Source organism: Seriola aureovittata, chromosome 3 (genome assembly GCF_021018895.1).
Source record: "Seriola aureovittata isolate HTS-2021-v1 ecotype China chromosome 3, ASM2101889v1, whole genome shotgun sequence".
In the NCBI taxonomy this organism is placed as follows: Eukaryota; Metazoa; Chordata; class Actinopteri; order Carangiformes; family Carangidae; genus Seriola; species Seriola aureovittata.
The window spans coordinates 2,008,206-2,032,760 of NC_079366.1; the positions used below are offsets into that span (position 1 = coordinate 2,008,206).

The following is a 24,555-nucleotide window of genomic DNA, read 5'->3' on the forward strand; positions in this document are numbered from 1 at the left end:
TAAACTTGCATATTTATAAATTTAAAACACAATTTATTAGATCAATTTCCAACTTGATTTAATTAATTCCCACACTGCTGTACGGTCATTTTATGAATTAATTTTAGATCTGGGGAGAAACCTTTTATTATACCTGTCCTCCTCCTTGTGAATTGAATGACACTGAAATGAAGCTGTGTTCCTGCACATGCTAGGAACACCACTGGTATATAATATGACAGATTATTTCAGATGGAACAGTTGGATTATTCCTGTTCTGGTATTGATTACAAATAACACCCCACTTTGAAGGAGGAGTGCCTGCCTTTGTGTGTGTGTGTGTGTGTGTGTGTGTGTGTGTGTGTGTGTGTGTGTGTGTGAGAGAGAGAGAGAGAGTGAAAGGTAAAGGTACTGCCGGACTGGTATGAACGATTGTAACCGCAGGAATTCACACCAGCGAAGGGGAACTGGCAGAGCAGCCACTGGGTGGCTTTCTCTTGCCTTCTACTCCATGTCTTCTTGTGTCTTTGTCGGCTCTGTTTGGGCAGTTATCCACCATATAGGTCCTGCAGTGTCCTTAATTGCCCTCATGTAAAATGTGCAATAGGTATTTGTGCACTCTCTTACAAATGTGCACTCTATTTTGTTGGCCCTTTTTATTTGCAAACTCAGCCCCTGCTTTGACCTCTAATGACACTTTGTCTTGCCCGTCCCTCTTCTTTGTGGGATATGAAATAGAGAGCGCATGTCCTTGGTCTCTTGACAGCACTCAGTGACAGTTATCTTTGTCCCATTCAGGTATTAAGCTCTGGGATAAGTAGATACAATATTAAACTTAAGTTTTGTTGTGGAAATTGCCGCACTCTTTGTTTAGAAACTGGAGCTTTTGTAGTTACACCACAACACCGGTGAGGCTGTTCCATGCAAAGGTGTGTTAACTGTGACCTTGAGTAAAATAATCCATTCAAAAGGTCCAATCATTATTACTATTATTATTATTATTATTATTATTATTTGTTATTTTGATGCATTTTGATTCTGGCTGTGCTGCAAGTGTGATTGATAAAATGATATTGATGCGTGAAAGGTAAAGATGTTGGGTTGTTTAGTTCTTTTACATTTTATCACCATCATCATTTCACACATCATGAGAAAGGTGATGAAATGACTGTAGTTGTCCAGTGTGGTGTAGTGTATATAACTGCTGCTCATGTAAAGTGCAATACGTATGTGTATATATGTTCAGATATTTCTTGTAAAAGTAAGGCGACATATTTATAACAATAGTAATGATGATATCAATACAGTGACCTGAGTTTGGATACGTTGTGTATCTAGAATCTTACTTGTATGTATGAATATGTGTAATACAGATTTCCTTTTCAGGAGCTGTATCACACCACACTGATGCAGTTTTCTGAGGTTGTGGTACAGTTCTTCAGTGAGAGTCTCTACCCTCTACTGTATCTGAACTACAGCCTCCACTGTAGAGGTGTTAAGTGCAGATTTACTGGTACGAGTAGGATCGCGTATCGTTTGGTCCTCTCAGTTATTGATGCAAAAATTTTACTTTTACAACTCTACCTGTGGCTGAACTGATACTTAAAAAAGAAAACACAGAAAGAAAGAGAAAGAACAGCTTCTTTTATTGCCAATAATTTGATCCTTTGTTAGTATTTTTATTTTTATTCTTTAAAATTCTTTTTCAGAAAGAAAAAAAATGCTGATCTCTCATCAAGCTTTCCTTGACCTTTCCCCCTATACACCTTAACGCCTCGCCCTCAATGTTTTCATAAAACATTAGATTTCATTTCATGAAAATTGTGTCTGGTCTGAAATATGTTTGGGTGAAACCGTGTGTATAGGTTCTGCAAAAGAGTCTGAGGGTAACGTTCATATTTGGGAGAAAAAAAAAATCCCCACAGAGCAGCTTTGCAGTCTTTCTGCAGTGAGTAGTGTGAACAACCTGCTGCTGTAACACAGGTGTCCTGAGCTCACTCGCGCTGCAGGAAGTAGACTGTGTTCGACGTGACTGCAGTCTTTTTAAACTCCACCCCTGCAGTCGCCGGCAGTTCACACTGACCGTCAAGTCAGCCGAAGTTGATGTCGAACGCATCTATTGTCACCCTATTGCCGGAGCCGCGGACGCCCACGCAGTCTGCTGATGTGCTTTGCATGGGGCCGTGCGAGCGGTCGAATACGGTGCCTTCCTCGCCTTTCAAGCGAATCCCATGTGTCGCCAGATGCTTCATTATGTTTGTCCCTCCTTTACGTGCTATAGTTTTAAACATTTGTTGTGCGTCCCAGTGTCAGAATCCTTTTCGAGTGAAATGCAGCCACTCTCTAGACTGTTCATCTTTAGGCATTTTAACTGTGTTTATGATAGCTACTAGCTAACGCTAGGCTACCTGCTGCCATCAGAGTAAATGTATTAATAACTAGCAATGGCACATGATGTTTCATGTTATCTGGGACGTCCTTCTTTGAGTGGTTTTCCGTTGACGGCCACCAAGACAAGGCACCAAAATCTGCATTTCGATTTGGTCCGGGAGGTTCTGTAGGTACGGGTCGTGTAGGAACTGGTGCTCGGGTGACAGGGTTTGGTGCTGAACCCTAAGTGTGAACTACAGTAGTCCGACCATAAAGAACAGTCAGTTATAGCAAACAGGCTAAAGAGGAAGGTAAAATCAATTGGGAGTAGTAGTAGTAGACACTGTAGCATTGTGGAAGTGTACTGTACACCACTGTTAGTTTCACAGATGGCTCAGCCCCCCAACCCTCACTAAACACAAAAACAAGTGAGCAGATTGTGAGTGAAACAAATACTTAATCTTAGAGAAAGACAGTGTTGAAACATTCAGCGTTTAAAAAGCATGGTTAAATAGAGCAGATGATCGACAGCTAGATGCCTCTGTATGGGTTCTGTTTGAAGGATACTGGATGCAGTATACACTACGTACCAATTCGTACTTTTTCATATGTGACACAGTTTCTGTGAATATGGCAAGTTAAGAACTTTTTTCTGAAAGTTGTTTCTGTTCACTTGTAGATATCGTTATTGTGGCACGCAAAGCATATTATCACTATTTTTCTATTCACCATCATTTATAGATGTGACCTTTTTCATGTTAAACATGAGAAGCTGTGAATATTGTTTTAGCCAGTGTAGAATCACTCACGACAAATCACTGGACACTATAACAGAAATACTAAAGTTCAGAACGAAACGACTTTATGGCAGGCAGCTCTTAAAAGGACAAATTCAGCTTGTGTTAAATTAAAACATTTTAATGGTATTTTTGAGGAAGAAAAGGAAAAGTAAGCACGTTCACCCACTTTATTTATTTATTGTAATGGCAGGTTGGCCAGAGTTCATCACAGGCTGGAGGTGCATGCCCACTAGGGAAATGGAAGTAACTAACCCAAAAAAAAAGGTCCAGTACAGAAACTACCTCACAAAGATTTTGCTCCCTCCTCCAGGGTCTGGGGGGCAGTTCAGGTTGGGAGACATTTTTTTTTTATTCTACCAGTCACTCTATTCTTACACAATTTTATTTGAAAGGTCTGCAGGTTTGGCTATTAAAGGTGATTCTAATCTACTTTACTGTCAAAATCAGCCGTGGCCACATAACGCTGTTCTAGCCAATCAGCAACAGGGGGCGTTCATGCTCATGCACAGGACAGGGAAAGAAGGAAAGAAGAGGGGAGAAGGGGAAGGGGGCAGTGGGAGTGAGAGAGGGGAAGTCGAGCACATACTAACGGATAGTGCCAATTTAAGTATGACCAGGGAAGGAGAAGGTGCAGTCTACCTTTTCCATCTCCGCCAGACCGTGTAGAGTTTAGAATGGGATCGACCGGGACCGCGGACGAGGTGCGTGCACGGAAGGAGCATGAACCGGTGGTGGCGTGACGGAAGTGTGTGCTCCCCAACATAATCGCATTGTCAAGACGGAGAGATGGCCGAGCAACAGCGAAAGAGGTGAAGATCAGACGAACAGAGAGTGAAAACAGTGCTGCGATCAGGCAAGAGAGAAGAAGAGAAGAGCCGTGTTACATCAGCGAGGCTTTCCAACAGTGGAGACTGGGAAAGAAATTTGTTGGTGTGAAGTTTGCTACGGTGGCAGGAGAGTTGCAGGAGTCGCTGTTCGAAAACTGACAACTTTTCCTGTGGCATCGTTTGTTATCCTTGTATCGTGGTTTTTGTCCGTACAACGCATGGAAGGTTTCACCGCCATGAAGACCTTAAAACACAAGTTTGCAAGATAATTTGAAATTCTATACCAGGTAACATTATCTTCCTTGTTAGCTTAGCTACAAACCTACGCTCCTCTAGTTTTGTAAAAGCAATCTAAACAACTATCTTGCGCTAGTTTTTACTCTGCTGTGTCTTGAATGGTGTGTGTGTGTGTGTGTGACGTTTGTTTGATGAGGTTTTATATTAAAAGGTTCGCTTTGCTTCAGCTATGAGAGAGTATCCACTTCTGCGCCGTATAAGACCATCACTGTGTCATTGCCTCGGGAATGCGCGTCTGTAAATTCAGTCTGCGGAGATTCTGAAGCGACACAGGAAGGAGGGGTGTGTTTGTTCTGATGTTCAAATATCAGCAGTTTTTCTCCACCTTTAAGGTAGCTGTGGGAAGTTTTCACATCAGGACATAACAGGTGGGAAAAATGCTGCTGTTTTGAAAGTACTCAATTAGCTGCTACTTCTTTTTTTTTTGATGAAAGCAGTAGTAAAATTCCATATTGTTTTTTACACAGTCTATGAATTATGGTTTGTCTTGGTTTTGTTCTCTGAAACAAAACAGCTTGAAGTGCTGAATGTTAGGGCTTCCCTGTAGCACTCAAACACTGCACCACAATCAAGTGATTTCTTCTTTTTTTTTACATTATTCTGTTTAGTGCATCTGTTTTAAAACCTGGACACTCCTCAGAAAATGGATTCCTTTTCTGTTTTTGTTACATATTCTAATATCGTTGATGCTGGTTAGTCACCAGTTGTCCCACACATGACGATAGCACCTTCAGAGATTGCCATGTAGCTTGTTGACAAGCCAGCAATTTAAGCTTCTGTAGCCATTGGAAAAACATTGTGGATAAATGTATCAGGTCCAAAATGCCTTGATTTAGATTTTTTAGTGTTTACAGTGGGTTGGCAAATAAAAGATTCCTACATGAGGGAAATTTATTTTTTGAAGAGGGCCTGTTCAGACCTGGTATCAACATCTGTCTCAGGTGATCCGATCACCAGTGGTCAGCTCTAAGTTCAGGTGTGAACCCACACATTGAGGACGCCTTTGAGATCCGATCTCTCGGACCACATTTACACACATTCCACACTCATTCCTTTGGCAGTGTGAACGTGAATGCGTTCTCATTGATTCACTCAGCCCCTCCATGCCTCACTTTCTCTTGCTGTCTCTTTCACAAACACATGGCTGAGCAGGGAAGTGAGACCTGATCACAAGTGGTCACTGGAGACACACGTGGAGAGATCTTAACGCCACATGTGAATTGACATCTTTAGAGCTGAACACTTGTAGTGCAATCACCTGAGACGCATGTAAATACTTCCATGTATAATATTTGTATGATAACTAACAGATTAGATGCCAGGAGACTTGACCTGACATTGAAATGTATATACTCATTTTGGTTATGCATTGTTTACCATACAGAAAATATTAGACACTGTGTGTGTGTGTGTGTGTGTGTGTATGTGTGTGAATATGTTAACACAGACAGACAGCTTAGCGACACAACGCACAGATATACACACACACTTGTCACTGGATGATAAAAGCGGACAAGTGTGTTATGCCTTTGCATGTTTTGTAAGATATTTGTGTGTTTAGCCATATGTGTTGTTAGTGTCTGCATAATAGTGGCTAAGTGACTCTGTGTGTGTGTGTGTGTGTGTGTGTGTGTGTGTGTGTGTGTGTGTGCCTGTTGTATGCTTGTGAACAGACTTGAAAGTATGCTGTGTGTGTGAATTTCTGTGTGCATATGTACCCTGTAGGCTGTTTCTACTGTGTGTGCATGTTTGTGTGTGTGTGTGTGTGTGCACGGTTGTGTGTGTGTGTGTATGTGTGTGTGTTTTCAATAATTACCATGAGAACCCTCAAAGTGAAGATTTATCTGCATAGTGTGTGTGTGTGTGTGTTTGTGTGCGTGCGTGTGTGTTTGTGGATGTGTGTATTATCCAGGGAGTGCTCAGACTGAAGATCCAGCTGATGAAAGCTACCTGGAGCTTCATAAATGGAGCCGCTGTCCAACAGCGGAGCCTGTGTTGTGTGTGTGTGTGTGTGTGTGTGTGTATGTTTCTGAGCCTAAATCTTAGCTGAAACTCCAGTGCAAACAAAATGTTTTAGCTTCGTGCTTCGAGTTTCGTGCTGCAGCCCATGTGCCACACACCTACATGCTGTCACGCTTCTGTGTCGTGATTTGGCAAGAAATTCATTAGTTTTTATATCCGAGTTTAAAAACTGTAGGGAAGTTAGGCTATATGGATTAATTAAACTTAATTGTAGGCTATTGACAATAGTGTTAATTTGGAACTAAAAACATATCACTAGCTTGCTAGCTGTATCTGGGACATATTCTACTCAGCAAGACATTTAATTTAACAAAATATATTTGTATATTATAGAAATATATTTGGACATATTCCGAGCGGTTCCGGAAAAAAACAAAAAACAAAAGTTTAACCTCATAATGTTCAGGTCATCTGAGGCAGGCAGTTTATTTTGCTGGCTTCCATTAGGATCCCAGCAGTGTTAGACTGTAGCACAGGTGGCAAAATTATGGATAATTGGCATTAATTCCATCACACAGTTGTATTCAGTACATAGTAGAAATGAATGGAGGTCAATAAATTGTCCTGAATAGTTTGCAAAACTCGTGCGTGTGTGTGTGTGTGTGTAAGATCATTGAGTACTGATTGCATTAAAGCTAAATAAAGGTAGACATGTTGTTCCATGGTCGTTGAACAGTAGAAAGGTTTAATTTCTTCAAAGCTGCTGTAATCTTCTGCAGAAACAAGCTTCAACAATAAACAATAAAAATAAAAATAATCATTATTATTATTATTATTTATTTTGGGTTCGTAGCATGATCAATATACATTTTTTCCTCTTTTGTAATTAATAATTATGGTTGCACAATTAATCGAAATACAAACAAAAACGCAATATTTCCAAGTGCAATATCCAATCAATACCCAATATCCAAATCCCAGGAGCTGCAATTCTTCTGATAGCAGTTAAATGTGTCACATTGCTGCGCATTGTTAGCATCATAAGTGTTGTGGCACTGCAGAGATGCCCCGGCCTACAAATCATATTCTCCAGATGTAAAGGAACATGTTGTTCTTTGGTCCAAGACCAACAAACCATTTTTTTTTTTTCGTTGAACATGAAATGAAAAAATCACAATTCCAATTGAAAATGCAATCACAATATCTGCCAAGATAGCCGCAATATGATTTTTTAAATGCCCTAATAATAATGAATACATTTTTAATTAATTTAAAGAAAATTCTAAAATCGTGTTTTCACTTTGTCATTACGGGTTATTGAGTCAAGATTGATGGGCGTGTGTGTCAGAATATTTTCTGAAGCCAAAGTATAAAATGTTTAAATACCACAGCAGATTTTAAAAAATATCTATATATCTACAATTCACTTTTATTTTGGATGCGCTGAATAATTACATTAACATAATAACAACCCATAAAATGTTATCTTAAAACACTTCTCGCATATATTCATATATTTTTTTAATATTATTTACAGAAAACTAATATTCCCACCAAATATTGGCAACAGTGGCAGGGAAAAGTCCCTTTTCACAGGTAGAAACCTCAAAGAGAACCCGGCGCATGGTGAGCGGCCATCTGCCTCGACCGGTTGGGTAGAGGGTGAGAGAGATCGAAGGGTAGAAGGAGGGGGAGAGAAAGTGAGAAAGCAGGAGGAAAGAGAATATAGCATAATGCAGGTTCCACATAAAGATGTATAATAATAATAGTAATAGGACACGTAGTGGAAATAATAATCATAATAACAATGAGACTGATGATAATAATAATTGCAGCAGTGGCTGTTGAGCACTGGTCACAGATCCAGACTCGACGGCTCCAGGGGCAGAGAGCGGCCGGAGGAGAGAGAGAACAGAGAATTAGTAACGTGTGTTGATGGTGGATGGATGTGTGCTGGAGGAGAGGGAGAGGAGGAGCGAGGGGCCCGGTGCAGCCGTCGAGGCCTCTGGCAGCTTAAAGAAGGGATGGTTCAGGCGAGCCTGAGCCATTCTTCTGCTGTTTACACTTAAACATTATTATAGCAGATAAGTGTCAAATCATTCATTCATTCACTTGCTCAGTTTGCACTTAACGTTATCCTCACTCGGGGATGCCGCTGTGCTGGGATTGCGAGGATTGGGAGATAAAGATGGTTAGTTGGTTGGCTTTTGTGTAGCAGCCTACACAGTGAAAGCCTCACCTGTGTTCAGGGGCCATGTATGGACAACTGTAAGGGCCTGTGACTGACAGGGGTCCTGAAAAATATTAGATCATTAGGTAATTTTTTTTCAATATGAAATTATTAACCTACCTTCAGTAATATAGTATTTTATTTACAATGTACTAACAAAACACTTTCTTTTCATTTACTTGTCTTTAGCAACAAGAAAAAAAAACATCCAGAGAGCCTAGTGCCCAATCCCCCACCCCCCCAACCCCCTCCCCCCCTCCATTACATGAAATGGTTCGATCCTGCCCCCAAACCAGCCGCTAACAGTGTTTGCTAGCAGTGAATTGCGTGTGATGAGTAAGTGAGGAGTGCAGGTGGAGCATTATGTCGTCTCGTAAAGACAAGTCTGGTTTCCAAAAACATGAAGAAAAGAAGGAGAAAGAGGAGAGAGAGGGGAAAGGCCGACAAAGGTCGCCCGACTTTTCTCAGAGAAAGGTGGGTTTAGTGCGTGAGTGGTGTGAATTAATACATGGCCACAGTGGAACAGGCTACTGTTGCTCCCCGAACATTAGTTCCCTCATATCTTCACAGAAAATTTGAGATGTTTACATTTCACTCCTCTTTTATCCAACATTTAATCAATGCATCTAAACTTTTAGAAAACTGTTCATGCTAAATCAGCTGTCCCTGCTGCCGCCGGTGCCAGGTCCAACAGATGCACCTTCAGCAGCTTCAGGCTCAGCAGCTCTGTCTCCCCACCCCCCCCTATTGAGCCAGCCCTGCTCCCCACTGAGGACGGTGAGCAGGCAGCACTGTGTTGAAAGACATGTGCAGGGCGTCAGTGGCTTTTTTTTTTATTATTATGAAAAAAAGAAAAATTATTTAATACTTTTCAATGGCGAGAATTCAAACTATTTAATTATTCCCACATAACGATTATTACTTGAAACAAACACGGCCTATAGCCTGTATTGGATGCTGGACAGTTGGAAGCATTGAGTGACTCAGTCTGTATTAAAGTGACAGCCAATTTTAAAATAATACTTCATTCACAATTCACAATACCTTGATACAGACTTGACATGTGATACACAACTGAAGGTAATTTAGGTCGATATTTTGCAGGATTTGGTGCATGGTTAATTTAAATCAGCAAAATAGTAGGAACTGAAATGTATGTTATGATGCTATTAGAAATAGTATTATATTATAGAACATATTACCATATGTGACATGTATACTTTGCAGAACCAGAACACCACAGTGTTATATTTTCACAGCTCACCGTCTGTTATTAAGTATCATATTGGACTACAAGAGAGTTACAAGCCTGCAGACGTCCAGTTATCTGTGTGGTTGTGTGGTTACAGCAACTGCGCAGGGTTGGCATGACTTGTGGTGGTGGGGCCCAATGTGATATCTTTTCGCTGGGCCTGAAATCCCTGGCGGCGCCCCTGCCCTGTGTTTGAAGAATGTAAAGATCTAAAAAGACACAATGTAAATAATAGCGTACACATTATGCTGCGTAGTGAGAGCAGAATATAGAGAAGAATTATGTCTGCCAACGGCTGGCGAGGAGAGAGAGCTGTGACGTCCCTCAGTATTTGATTTGCGCTATGCTTATTTATTTTACTGTTTTTATTTGGGTTTCATTGGTGGCACAGAGCTTGAGTCTAATTGTGAAGCCAACGACAAACTGGCATTGCTCATTTTCATAAAAACAAGAACCGAAATAAACAAAGTAAAGTTTTAGAAATCCGCTTTCCACTCACAGCTTCTTCACCCTGACAAGGAGACACACTTTGGGCGAGCAGTGAACTTGCCCTTTTAAAGAAGTCCTCCAGTTATTGTCAGCACCCAGCAAAGACTGACTGACATTTGCAATACAATGGCTCATTGTAAGTGAGAAATTATCTTGTACATAAAATGAGTTTCTGAATAAGGAAACCAAAGTGATGTGTCCGTGACATATGCACATATGACACAAAGGCATTTCAATTATGATACAATGAGTGGAAGGATAAAGTGCACACATCAATACAAACCCCCACTCAGAGATGCAGTGACAGTCTCACCTGATATCACAAAGATGAAAATGTTTGATATAACACACACTTCCTCTCACTGACACACACACACACACAGGTAGTTACTCTCACTTTTGCCTTATCAGCAACACTTCACCTCACGTTTCATTCGTTCAATGTCACACTTCACTGACAGAGGGTGTGTGTGTATTTGTGTGTGTGTGTGTGTGTGTGTGTTTGTGATGATTTTTTTTTCTGATGATAATATGCTGTTTCACACCAGTGCAGAGGCGAAGTGAATCACATAGGAGAAATGCTAAAAATCTGAATTATTACCGTTCACATTCCACATTTTTGACATTGGCATTTTGTGCAGCAAGAGCAACAAAGATGGATATTTTTTAATCAAAAGTGGCAGTTTTATTAGATTTCGGAACAGTTCACGAAGCCTGGTGGTTTGATCCTGGTTGTGGTCAGTTCCGAAAAAAAAAAAAAAAAATCAGGATGACGGTTAATTTGGAGCTTTTGTAGGAATGCTCTCTGCATGAAGTCAGGCTCCCAGACTTTTCAGAGAATTGGTTGTGCAGTAGGATGGCATTTTATGGACACGTTTAAACTGAACAAAATTGTTATCACAAACAAAACGTTAATACTTATTGTTACGGCCCGGAGAGAAGCTCGTTACCCAAAGAGGTCTAACATAATTACACAAGTCAAGAGTTACAAAAAGAAAAAAATATTTGTATTTTTACAGACAGACGGCATATGACCATAAATCAAAAAAGGTTAAGTCAAGATAAAACCTAATTAACCCCAAAGCCTCCCCCAACTAACTAGAACAAAGGAAGGGAGGTCACCTCAGTCCAACACTTACAGGGCCGTCGGAACCGAGCTCTTCCCTCTGCCGTAACCAAACACCCCCAAACTAAACCCTAACACCACAAATAGAGCCGCAACAACGGAACCACCAGAAAAGGGTAAAGGAAAAAACAACAAAAAGGTACATGTGGTCAGTCTGCTGCTGCTGCTGCTGTCAGGCCAGGAGGGAAAAAGAGAGAAAACTAGAGTGCCCCCCCCCCCCCACCTGGAGAGAGGAAAAAGAGACCATGTGTCAGTGACATTGGAAGATCACATGATCAGAAGGGGGTGGGAGCATGTAACAATAATAATTAATTATTAATCAGAGCATTTCCATATAATCACTCACATCCTGCAGGCAGAGGCACGTAGAAACAGATCAGTTCTCTCTCTCTCTCTCTGTCTGTCCATCACTTCCCCAGTCAGCTGGTCAGAGTGCGTGCATGTGTGTGTGTGTGCGTGTGAGTGTGTGTGCATCGACGTTGATCACTGAGATCACTGTCCATAGTCACAACCCTAACTGACCGGATACAGTATGGTCAGGTTATACGTTGAGATTCTGTCATTCAGCAGTGTGCTGGCATTGGAAATATGGACGGACAAATTGTATGAATTTATCTTTTTACTTTGACTATCCAAACTTTATTTTGTATCATTTAATATTGAGATTTTTAAAGCTCTTTGACTCTAAGTCTTATATCGGAATCATTAAAACTGTCTTTGACCTGGCTCACACAGTTCACAGAGTTAAAAACATGAGGTAATGGTTCAATCAGCTGCTTGACTTTCATTGTAAAGCCCCGATCAATATCAGCAGAAACAATTCCTTATATACACTGATTAGGCTCAGCTGATATCAAAAATGTACTGGTGCGATAAAGTCCAGACCAAATATTGTGTTATGAGGGGGTTATGATATAATTATATTACTGTAATTTATGTTTCAGATGTTTTTCATCTTTTTATATTTCAGGTGATGCTCAAAATTGTATTTCACACATGCTAATGTACAATGTACAATAAGCAAATGAGGGTTGGAAAACTCAAAAAAAAAAAAAAAAAACATTATGAAAAATAGATCATATGGCGGGAAATCACGATATTTGATATTATTTGATATCAGAAGCTGAGACCTTTTTATTTTTTGTAAAGACTTTTTAAAATCTCACTAGCAGTGACATGAACACACAACAATAGCGTTTGTTTTAATGTAACCATCCGTCCTGCAACACAATGTGTGTGTGTGTGTGTGTGTGTGTGTGTGTGTGTGTTATGAGTGCATTAAAGGATCATAGCCACCCTGCACTGAAAGTGTGGGTCTCTTGCTGGCCCACTGCTTATTTCCACACACACACACACGCACGCACACACACACACACACACACACACACACACACACACACAGTGACATTAGTTTTATGTGCTTATGTTAAAAGCAGGCTCATTGGTGCTCAGCCAGGCGTAAAGACTAGTATGTGCACTGTAGTGTGTGTGTGTGTGTGTGTGTAAAATCTTCCACGCCACAGGCTCACACCATGTTCTCAGCCCAGTGACTCAAGAGCACAAGGGAACATGGGAAGTGATAGATAGCATGGAGCAACGGGAACATATATTTTCATGAGCAAATGCGAGTAGCAGAGAAACTTCCCTTACATCTTCAACATTTATCAGATTTGACCTCTGCTCTCAAATTTTTCTTTCACCCTTTGTCAGTCTCTTCTGTCATGTTCCCGCCTCTTTAATGTGAACCTGAGCCACACCATGGTGTTGCTTCTATCCTTGACTGTCGATCCTATTTCTATAAAAATAATTCTTCCTTTTGACTGTGAAGAAAATTCATCTTATACACAAAACATAATGTCAAAGCTCAGTGGATATTAAATACGTAAGATATCATAAATAATAATAAGAACATGAATAAATTGTCTTAATTATAAAACAATTTGTGAAATAACAAATTATTAAAACACAAGTGATTATTATGAAATATTATTTCGTCATTCATTTTCATATTAGCCACAATTTATCACAATTTTTTTTTCTTTTTTTTCAAAATGGCCTTTCACTTGTGTTTCTTGTATTTTCAAGTACTTCCCTGTTTGTGTCCTCTCACTATGTTTATGCAAATATTACCAAAATCAAAATTTGGCTAAGTGGAATTTCCAAATCACAAGAGCTGCAATAATTTTGATAAAGGTAAAATGTGTCAAAACAAACTATAAATGAATTGTTGTGGTGCTACAGAGATGCCCATACCTATAAATCATATTCTCCAGACGTAAAGGAGCATTATTGTTTCATACAATACTAAAAAAAGATCACATCATCCTCATCTTTATCATTTTTCAGTGAAAAAGAAATGAAAAAAACGATCATTTCAACTGAAATTATGACTCGTACTCGCACTGGCTGTCGTGTTCATTAACCTATTTAAATCAACAATCCAGCCAAGATAAAAAGCTTAAGCCTAACTCTAAGCATACATAGTATAAACTGTACTTACATGGTACTTACATTGTGGCCTAATAATTGAATAATCGCAGTCCTCTGTGCCATCATGTGGATCCCAGGCTTCTCAGCTGCTGCCAGCCCCCTCTGTGACCCTGCCCAGGCAGTCTGTCTGTGAGGGATCACAACCCTCTGTGTCATTAAGTGCTCCATGGTGGTCTCCCCCCCCCCCCACCGGCCTCCTCCAGGTTGTCAGGGCAGTCTACTAGTCAGCAGGAGTTCATACTCTGTGTCGTAAGTTAAAACTGCTGGCTGTCCTCCCGTCCTCGTCGTGGCGTCGTCTACGTGTCGATCAGCAGGTGCTGCGCTCTCGGTTCGCGTCGCTCCTCTCACTCCGCCCACCTGCGCACAATGTGTGCACCAAACTATCACACGGACCAAACCAACAGCTCCTCCGACCTGAACGACCACACGGGTCGTTCGTTTCAACCCTCTGACACGACCCATAAAGGAGTGTCTTATGAAATAGCGCCCCTATGGCGGCATGTGTACCCGACCTTGGTCGCCATTGTTACTATAATAACGGTCATGGCTTGGTTAGGTTTAGGATTAAAATAAGTACTTTCTCAACATTAGACAATCTTTGTTGTCATGGTTACAATAATAACAACGTGGTTAACTTTGTTGAGCGGCCATGAAGAAATAGCAGAAACTGCTAGTTTCACTTGGGACTCTTTTCTTTTGCTCCCGTCACAATTACTACGACCACTAGATGTCGCCTAGCAACAAAACCTAACTATGGGCCATAATAACCTGCTGCACAGACGACCTGTGGGCTGTGTTTTCCCAGTCTGCCAAACAGAAACTATGGTCAGAGTGCTGCATGTGCTGGTCCTCCATGAGAACAGGGCCCCTGTCACTGAGGACAGATATTATAGCTTCTGTAATTGTCTAAGCAGAAACTCAAAATAGTGCAATTTTTTTTTATGGTTAAATTTGCAGCCGTGAAGTACACAGGCAAGGGGCAGTGGAAATCTGGTATGAAGTGTTCATTCATTTCCTTTTTGACTTCATTGTGTAGTGGGGTGGATTCATCAGAATAACTCAAGATGTTTATGAAGGGACATAAGGGACATACTTTGAAATATATCAAATGTACATGTGTGGATCAATTGTAAAAGAAGTTGTAAATACTGTTGTTCACAAACCCCTCACTGTCATTGTCACCGTTATTTACAGATCAAATGTTTGTCTGTACCTGAACTATTTACATGGGCTTTGCACCAGTGAGTTTATTGTCTGAGGTATGTCTTTGAGCTGTTGTACAACACGCACACGGGGTTTTGTCTGTAACATAAAGCTGCATGGTGAAATTCTGATTATGTCAAGTCATGGACTGCGTGACGCACCTCCTCAGATTGCATCAAATGCAAACAGCATGATGTGCAGCCTAATAGTATTTTTATTGCTTTACCAAGTGGTGGTGACATGAACGGGTCTTACTGAAAAAATGCACAACCTCTCTGTGGATGATGTAGATGGCAGTTTAATGTTATTCCTTAAAGCAGTAAAACAATACATAAATACAAGGTACCATGGTGTGGAGAAATGCTGTGTGGAGCAGGACACACAGCAGCACATGTTCTTCCTTGCCCCAGAGGACTTTTTTTTTTTATTGACAAGACAGGTAGAGAGGGAGGGAAAGGAGGTCTGGGTTAGGGGAGCCAGCTGATGCACAGGGGCTCCAAGGTGTCGGGCGAACGAGGGAGAGAAGCAAGAGGTCCCCAGGGACCCGCAGCCCGGCTATGAAGTCAGCAGGTCTCTCCGAGAGGAGAGGATAAAGGAGGGGAGTGGTGGGCCTCTGGTGGTCTGTTGAGGAGAGGGTCCTCTCCACCTACAAAAATGAGTTTACATGAAAAGGAACTGAAACATCTATCAGTTTGACTTACAGCCTTGCATTTTAAGGCACCAGTCGACACCTGTCACCTGTCTGTCACATGGAATGAATATGCTTATGTTTCTACACATACATCGGTCCTCACCAGCTCTGAGAGACACCTGTAAATATTCAAACCTCTGCATTTCTCCTATTTTTATTTTCACTTTTACAAGCACACTCTTCACATACAGCGAACCTGAGTTACCTAATTGTAATGTAATTACAAATTCCGTCCATTTTATTACCACAATTTTATTTGCTGCTGAGGCAAGGCCGGAGATGAATCAAGCCAATTCATTTGAAAAATAGAAATGTTTGACTAATTGAGCTGTGATGAAAATTTTTACCTTCATTACAGTGATTTTCACATTGTTGGGATCACAGTGAGATGTCTGAAGACCTCTCTGCTGCTGAGCTTCTTGAGACTGGGAGTCGTCTTTTCTTTCAGTATTTGGGTGTCTGTAAATGTCATCTCCCCTACACCTTTAGCACTCATGCAGCCCCACATCAGCACACCCCGCCTCCCTGTTTCATGGCTGGCACTCTGCCCAAACTCTGACCAAGTAATGTGCTGCCAATATTCTATTCAATAATCTTGCGACTGGTTTTCTGCTTAGACGTTATCCGTAGAATATCCTTTTCACTGTCTGATCGGTCACCCGTGAGAAACCCATTTTAACAGATAATTCTTTTTCCATGTCAAAAGTAAATTTAAGGTTGGATAAATAGTGAATTGTATGTGCCGTCAATTTTGGAGAACAGCGACTTTTGCCTTCTGTCGTTGGTAGTTCAGGCAGTTCACCATGTGCAGCCATGATATGCATTAGACACAACCCAGGCCCAAACTGAAGAAGCTGTGGAGCTCACAGGTTCATTCATGAAAGTGTGTGTGCAATCAGCCTCCATTGAAAATCACAGGTGTAATCACAAGTGTAGTTTATCTAACCTGTTTTTATATATATAATATATAATACCTGTTTACATAAGATTAAATGATACAATGATGACACGATGATACAGTTTTGAATTGTGTACTGTATACACTACTGGTTACATTTTTAGAACGGCCCCATGTTTCCAGTTTTTTATTGAAATTTAAACAGTTCAAGTCCAGTGGATAACCTTAAATGGTACAACTGTGAGCATTGAACTGCAAAAAATTAAAAAACCAAAGCAAAAAAAACAAACAACTTTCATTTAGTTTCATAGAAAATAGTCTTTTTCAGGGCTAAAGAAATTGTTCATTTCCATCTTTCCTGCAGAAATGGAAGTAAATTATGAATGCAAATATTTCCTACACACCGGTGACTCTCAAAACTTCTGTCCTTACCAAGGCAGTGATGGAACAAACTGTACCTTCACCCTCTGAGACATTATCTGCAGGAAGTAGGACTGTATACTGCTGTAATAATGATGAGAAAAAGACAGTAACAAGGGAACACAGACTGCTCAGGGCTTCATCCAACAGCAACATAATGAGCCACAGCATTAGAAGAACAGACCTAGACAGCGACTTCACATGATTAAGACCGGCACCTATAACCGACGTGGTGAGGGGATTTCCCCTGCTGTGATTTAGGTTTCAGCACCTCGTCTGATCAGTGTTTTCCCCTCTTTCCTACATAAGTCCAAACTCTGTTAGTGTGTTCTGGTTGCTGAAGCTAAAAAGTGAAATGCACTTTCTTGTGTGAGTATCAGAGTCCTTTGCTGCGCCGTCAGAGAAGCGTGAACGTGGCTTGAGCGTGAGCGGCTGCTCGTCATTCACCGCCATTGTCTAAGGTCACATTCATGGGAACGTCTGCAACAGTGTTAGGATGAACTTTCTGATTGTGGAAAGAAGGAGTGAGTTCAGCTGCTGATTGAGTCAAAAATTGAGATTACATTTAGTTCAAAGAGAAGATTAAATTATGTCTTGTTTTTAAAATCTCCAACTGTTTATTTATTCTGTGCTTTAATTTCAGAAAAACTGAGACATTGAATCAAGTAAAGGTTAACATGCTCTAAAACTGGTCCTGTATCTGTGATGTAATTGATCGAGATTGTCCTCCTGTAAAAAAAAACAGCCCATAGTCCGTCTGTGCAGCAGGTTATTATGACCTATAGTTAGGTTTTGTTGCTAGGCGACATCTAGTGGTTGTAGTAATTATGACAGTAGCAAAGGGGAAAGTGCGGTGACGTAATATAAAGAGAGACAAAGTCCACGTCAGGAGGAGGATGTGGTGGATGGATGAATATGACACAGGAGAGCGGTGTTTGATTCCCATGTCAAACTAGCTGTTTATCTTGTTTCTTAATGACCGTTCTACAAAGTTTACCACGTTGTTATTATTGTAGCCATGGCAACATAGATTGTCTAATGTTGAGGAAGTACTTATTTTAACCCAAATCACAATGTTTTCATAAACATAACCAAGCCATGAGCGTTATTACAGTAATCAAAGGTAGGGATGCCGCTCTCAGTACAGTCTACGTGTTTATAATGGTAACCATGACAACTATGGTCTGGTGCACCTGGCGAAGGGGCACTATTTGAGTAGACGCTCCTATGGGGTGGTATCAGAGCGTTGACTGTTGGAGGTTGGAGGACTAGATTAGACCAGATATTAATCAAGGATCCCAGTTTCACCCTGATATCTCTGGTTTCCATATGGAGCTGCGGTGAGCGGAGGGTAACAAAAGAAATCACAAATTTTAGAAACTAAATTTACTTTACTACTCTGTATTCTACTCATGGAGCTTACTAACATGAAATTACTGATGTTAGTCATCTTTGTGAAGACACTGCAGCTGCACTGCCGAAAGCACGACTTGTTTCCGAGGACAGTAATGAGTCTGTGTGGATTCCACAGATGGACACAGTTCTCACACTGCCGACATCTCACCTCTGCTGTGAATTTTTGGGTCACAGTATTCTGTTTAATGTAGTTCTGTGGTTTAGCAGTGAGATTGTACAGAGCTACCGGTGCAGGCTCGAGTCCCTGCGAACGTGACAGGAGCCTCGTATAAAACACAGGTTGCTTTAGTAGAGCACATCGTGTGAGAGGTGTGCACTTCTCTCCCACGTATCTTATGCTTTATCCCAAAGACATGAATCTTTTTAAACCTGTCACATTCCAGCTCCCTCTGTAGTAAACAGGTATATTTTTCTTTAAGATGAACATTGACAGTGCAGATGAAACATGGTGATGGTTAAATATTGAGCTGCAACAAGCGTGGAATGTGTTTACCGACTCATTTTGTTCAGACCGATATAAGATATGGCAGCAGAGTTAAAGTTATAATCTGTTTTTATAAACTTTTCCACATTGAAATGTCTAAAAACAACTAAACCTGTGTTCTATATATAGTTCAGTTGTGTTCTTACATTATCCCAAAAATATTCCCATCAGTTCTCAAACCAGAGGAATCTCACCTGCCGATGACATCATATCCTCTATGTGCATGTGTCAGTGTAGTATTTGTCTGACAGAAGCTCAACATTGACATTTAGATAATCATTTCTTTCTAGATAATCATACATCTCCTTAGTGTCAATTGTGTCCGAGAAACTAAACTAAAATCTGCAGCTGCAGACTGATTTTGAATAAAAAAATTTAAATATTTTTTTAAGCTCAAAAGCTGAGCCTTAGTCATTTTTATTTTTGTTGTTGATGTATGAAGGAAATCACATATAATCATTACCTTTAATGCAGTGACAGTGATTCTGTTTGTGTAGAGGGCGATTTAACACTACTTGGCATTGGTTTTATGATTTGGTTTGTTTTGGTATTTGTAAAACACAATACTACACGTGACTACAGGCAGCAGTATCTGTCAGCATCCATAATGAGTATATGTTTTGTTTGCAGGGATCCATACAAGATTTTTGAGATAATTTCTTCTTGTATTTCTGGTAGGCCCAGTCTTCTTATACATAAGCAGGTTGAGAAAAGAAAAGAGAAAACAAAAAGAAGTATTTGTGAAGAGTGCTTATGCCTTAAAAATGTAAATAGAGATACAGTGCAAGCTTTTGACGATATGTGTTTGTACTTAATTTATTCTTTTATCTTTTTTTTTTTTTTTTGCGAATTCTTAGCCGGTCAAGCTGCGTTTTCATTTTAATTATTTCTGTCAGTGTTTAATTCTCCACCTGTATCGTTTGTATTGGTATTATTTTTTTAACATTGTCTCTTGTTAAATTAAGTATTTTTCTTTTGTATGTGGTGCAGATTGTTTTCAGATTTTCTTTCATCAGATTAATCACTTCTGGCATTAGCAGTCTTAAAATGTCTTAGTAGTGGAATACTCTTTTCAGCTGGGAATGTGTGTGTTTGGCAGAAACTGGTTTTCTGTAAAATGCTGAATTAATGTCTAGTTAACATCAAATACCTGTGACTCCTGCAGAGTCATTTGACCTGGGACTGAATGCTGATTGAGCCCTTTCACATTAATGACAAAAACCTGCTGTTAGTGGGTGTTTTTGTCCAGTGTGAAAAGGGGCTTAAGACACAATTGTTACAACAAAAGAGGAAGATAAAATCCTCTTCTTTATTTCTTCTGCATCTCTTAAGCAATTTCCTCAAAGGTCTTTTTTATTTGATGATTTGATATCTATAATCAGCCGATCAGAAGACCGGCTCTGAACCTCTCAGAGTGTAATAAAGATAAACACTCAGAGAAACCAAATCCTGGGACGTTGGGTCGTGGACCCAGGTGGACGGGACTTTAGGCGTTGCTGAGAGTGGTGACTGCTTTTTTGTGACATCACAAAGTTCCAGAAGTCCTGACGGCTGGTTTTAAGGCTCAGTTTCTGAATACAGGCTGTGTGCATTTCTCTGTGGACTGAGCGCTTTGATACTTTCACTTTGTTAATATAGGACACTTGGACATCTACCCTTATATTATATGGGACTTTTAAAATTCCCCTCCACACGTTTTAAAGTAGGCCTATGTAAAGATACTCTGCTATGATTAATATTTTGTTTAACAATACTTTGTTTTCCCACATGAAATGTAAAAAAACTGAAAGAAAAGCAGCTGGAAACACATCTATGCTGATTTCCTCATTGAAAAATTCTGCACCAATAATGTAGTACAGTATGTACTGAGTGCTCATGGGTAAGAACATCAACATGTTGCCAGGCATTGTTGTTGCTGTGATGTCATTGCAAGACAGTCTCTGGATTTTTACAGAAAAAAACAGTGGTCATATTTAACTTGAATTTTGTAGGTCCACATTCTTATACTAGCAGTAACTTAGAATTGTTGTGTGCATAGTTTGGAGCATTAATGCTAAAAGGTCTATAAAATATGAATGTGGTACTTAAAGCTATTATGAAAGTACACAGATATGCACACTGACTATGAGTCCAGGTCCAAGCTGCCACGTGTTCATTTCAATGACAGCCTTGATAGCTTCACCACCTGGTCCAGTGGTAGCAGAATTGGCCCATAAGGATGTGATATCTGAGCACAGATTCCTTTGATGTGACGTAAAAAGATTAGTGTTGATTTATTTACAAGTTCTTAATGAGGCTTTTATGCTACTCGTGAAATTATGTACAGTAGTGAGTCTTTCAGGAGCAGAATCAGTTTCAGGGAAAGCCATCTTTTAAAAAAGTCTCTCAGTGTTTCTCCCAGAATTCAAATCTTTGTGATGGAAACTGACGTGTGTTACAGGTGTTATTATGAAATGACTGCACTGCAAATATTTTAATTGCCAAGTATTGCCAAGTACAGCTCCATAGCTTCATGATGTGTCAAACAAATAAGAACCGACTCAGGTCGGCTTGGTGAGGGTCAAGTACATATTATGATTAGCCAGTGACCCCAGACCCGGCACACGCACATAGCACGATCTCATGTGCACCCTAAATGACAGGCACACTCAGAGGGCCAGTAAAGAGACACACAAGGGCGGTAAAAACTTTATGGATTTTTTAACAGTCCACCGGCCCACTGATGTGGCGAGAGTTCTCTCTGTGCTCCCAATGACCAGTCAGTGACGGACGGGTCTGTTGTCAATGTGTTTGTGAGAGAGAGAGAGACACGGGGAGAGAGAGGGAGAGAGGCAAGGAGAGGCTGAGCACAGCGCTACAATGAAGTAAGATTTTACCCATTTGAAACATAAAAAAGAAATAAATAGATGGATAGAAAATCAATATGTAGCAGTCAGGTCGCTACAAATGAATCAATGTATGGGAAATGCTGCCAGTAATAGCTATATAAAACTCACTTCATTTGAATTCAACAGGTCACTGATTCACAGCAATGCGACTCGCTGACTAAAACACACAAACAGCACCCAGCAAACTCAATAAGTGATACTTGCTGACATTAAGTGTCAATAAGGGATAAATCCGAAAAACATTTTTAAAAAAATCATAGAAAACTATAAAAGTCAAGCTGAAACTATTCAGATTACATATTCATAAATATTTAACCATACCAACATTGTTGTAGGCTAGGCCTAAGTTAGACCACAACTGAAATGTATAGAATTATAATGAAAATAAATTCTGGATCAGGCTCAGTATTAAAGACATTATCAAACAATGTGTTTTGCAAGTAGCTCTGCTGCCATTAGAGTGAGCGCCACTGTGTGTCTTGTTACTCTAACATGATGAAAATCAACATCTGTTAAACATGTCACTCTGCAGTTTATCCATGACACCTGTTTGTTTTCCTAACACAACTTTGCTTCATGTCACTTAGTGTCATATTTATGTCGAATTTAACCTAGGTCTGACTGTAGACTGGAGCGCTTTGTTTTCAGTTTGTTATTCACTTTTTGAAAGCAAGAAAAATATCTCTGTGATTAAACTATTTGAGTGAATGATGAGTACAAAACAATGCACTGTTAGTTCCAGAAAGGTCAGTCTCTCTGAACAATTCTGTTCATTAAAAGAGACAAATGTAGTGGAGACAGTTGCATCATTAGTCCTGTTGAGCAGTCTACTTCTGTGTGTATTTTTGTGTGTGACTTATCTTCAGATCCTCTATCTGTCTCTCTGTTTCACTCTGTCTGTTATGATGTGCTGATTTATAATGTGTTCTGGCGGTGGTGCAAAGATTGGAAATGTGTAAAAATTTGACTAGGTGTTAGCACAAACAAATATGAGAGTGTGACACTTACAAATAGACACAGGAAACTGCAACGTATCAATGAACAAGGCAGAGACACAAAGACATGCAATTAGTGGCCATTTTACGGACTGGGCTGACGAGTCATGTTTGCGATGGGTCAAATAGTCAGAACACGGATTCACAGCAGTGACTCGCTGTTGTGAATCTGTGAGGACACAACTACAACTGAGCGTGTCTGCTCATTATTAAACACTTAATATTTGTGCGCAGGCTTGCTGATTGTGTCACTGCAGTTGACTGTGTGTCAGCTGAGTGTGACTCACATTTATCTGCTCCCATTTTCGGCTGGACCGCAACAGCGAGATCCAGCCCTATAGTCGTGACTGACTGACTGACTGACTGACTGACTGACTGATGATAGTTCCACCACTGGTCGGCGGAGTGCTGAACCGCAGTCTACCGAGCAGCTCTGGTTTCGTGGCTGCTCGGGAACTGTAGGGAAGAGGAGGAGCACTTCCAATACACTGAGCCTCACCTCCATTGCAGCAAATAAACAGCTTTCATTACATGTATCATTATTACTAAAGGAGGCAGAGAAAGAACTAAACATAAGACACACCGAGCAGAGAGAGCAGGAGAGAGGGAGGGAGAGAGAGAAGTCATCGGTAACGAGGCTTCGTACTAACGACTATGACCAACTCTACGTATCAAACAGAGGAAGGAAAAGTCTGAAAAATAACTGTAAAAATAAGACAGATCATGTGTCTCTTCTAACTTTCTCTCTGATAATTTTACAGTCTTTGTCTTTAATTCTTGTGTTTGATGATTTTGTTAGACAACGTCATGTCAGTTGTGAAATTAGGATTTGACCAGAGGCGGGTCCAGACATGTATCAGGTTTTGACCTAGTCTTGTTAATTTCGTAGTGTCCTCAACCTCAGATTAAGTACCAACCCATTTCATTCTCTGTGGAGTTTTATTTTTCTTGCCTGTTCACTCTCTTCTCCTCTGGTTCTTTATCCCTATTTGCTTTGATCGTGAAATCCCCTCCACTCGTCTCACCTAAGAAATACTGTAAATGGGAGTTACAGTTGATGACAGAAAAATTGAGATCACACCAGACACAAAATTGAGATGCCTGTTGAACTGCGAAAAAAATCACCCTGCGTTTTTTTGTAATGTGCTACTTTGTGTCCTTATCTCCCCTTCCAATGTTCCTCATGTTTAAATTATACTCGACAAATGGGACATTACAGAAGCTCCAGACAAGAAAATCTTTGTGGGTGTTTGACCAAACAAGCACAGACCTGACAACTTGATGACGCAAACCATCAGTTAAAGATTATATGCAATTAAAGTGATAAATCTCTTCCTAGCATATACTCACAATAGGTTAGAACTTATTTTTCCTACAGATCGTGGGTGTTTTAAGTAAGTGCTGCAACTGGCTCTGGGAGAAAGCTTTTGACCACTTGCTTTGTACATGCAGAAGAAAACAGTGGGAACTGTCCTAAAATCCATAGCAACCTGAACATCCCTATGCTGTAAAATAAAGCTTAGTGAGTTGGAGTTGGATTTTGTTTGTGTGCCCAGTTTATTAATGATATCATTGGAAACTGACGCTTTCACAAATCTTTATAGACTTTTATGTGATTTCTTTTTATCGTCTTTTTTAATTGTCTTTTTATCTTTTTATCGTCTCCATATCACCCTTTTATTACTTTTACTGTGTTTATGTGTGTGTTTTTATAAGTGATCTTCTGCCTCTAATTGTC

General features: G+C 40.2%; 1 protein-coding gene across 4 annotated transcripts in view; it reads left to right on the forward strand.

Annotated features, from left to right (window-relative positions):
• The window catches only part of LOC130167105 (teneurin-3), a 327,180-nt gene that overhangs the window by 1,639 nt on the left and 300,986 nt on the right, over window positions 1-24,555 (forward strand). The window lies entirely within an intron of this gene.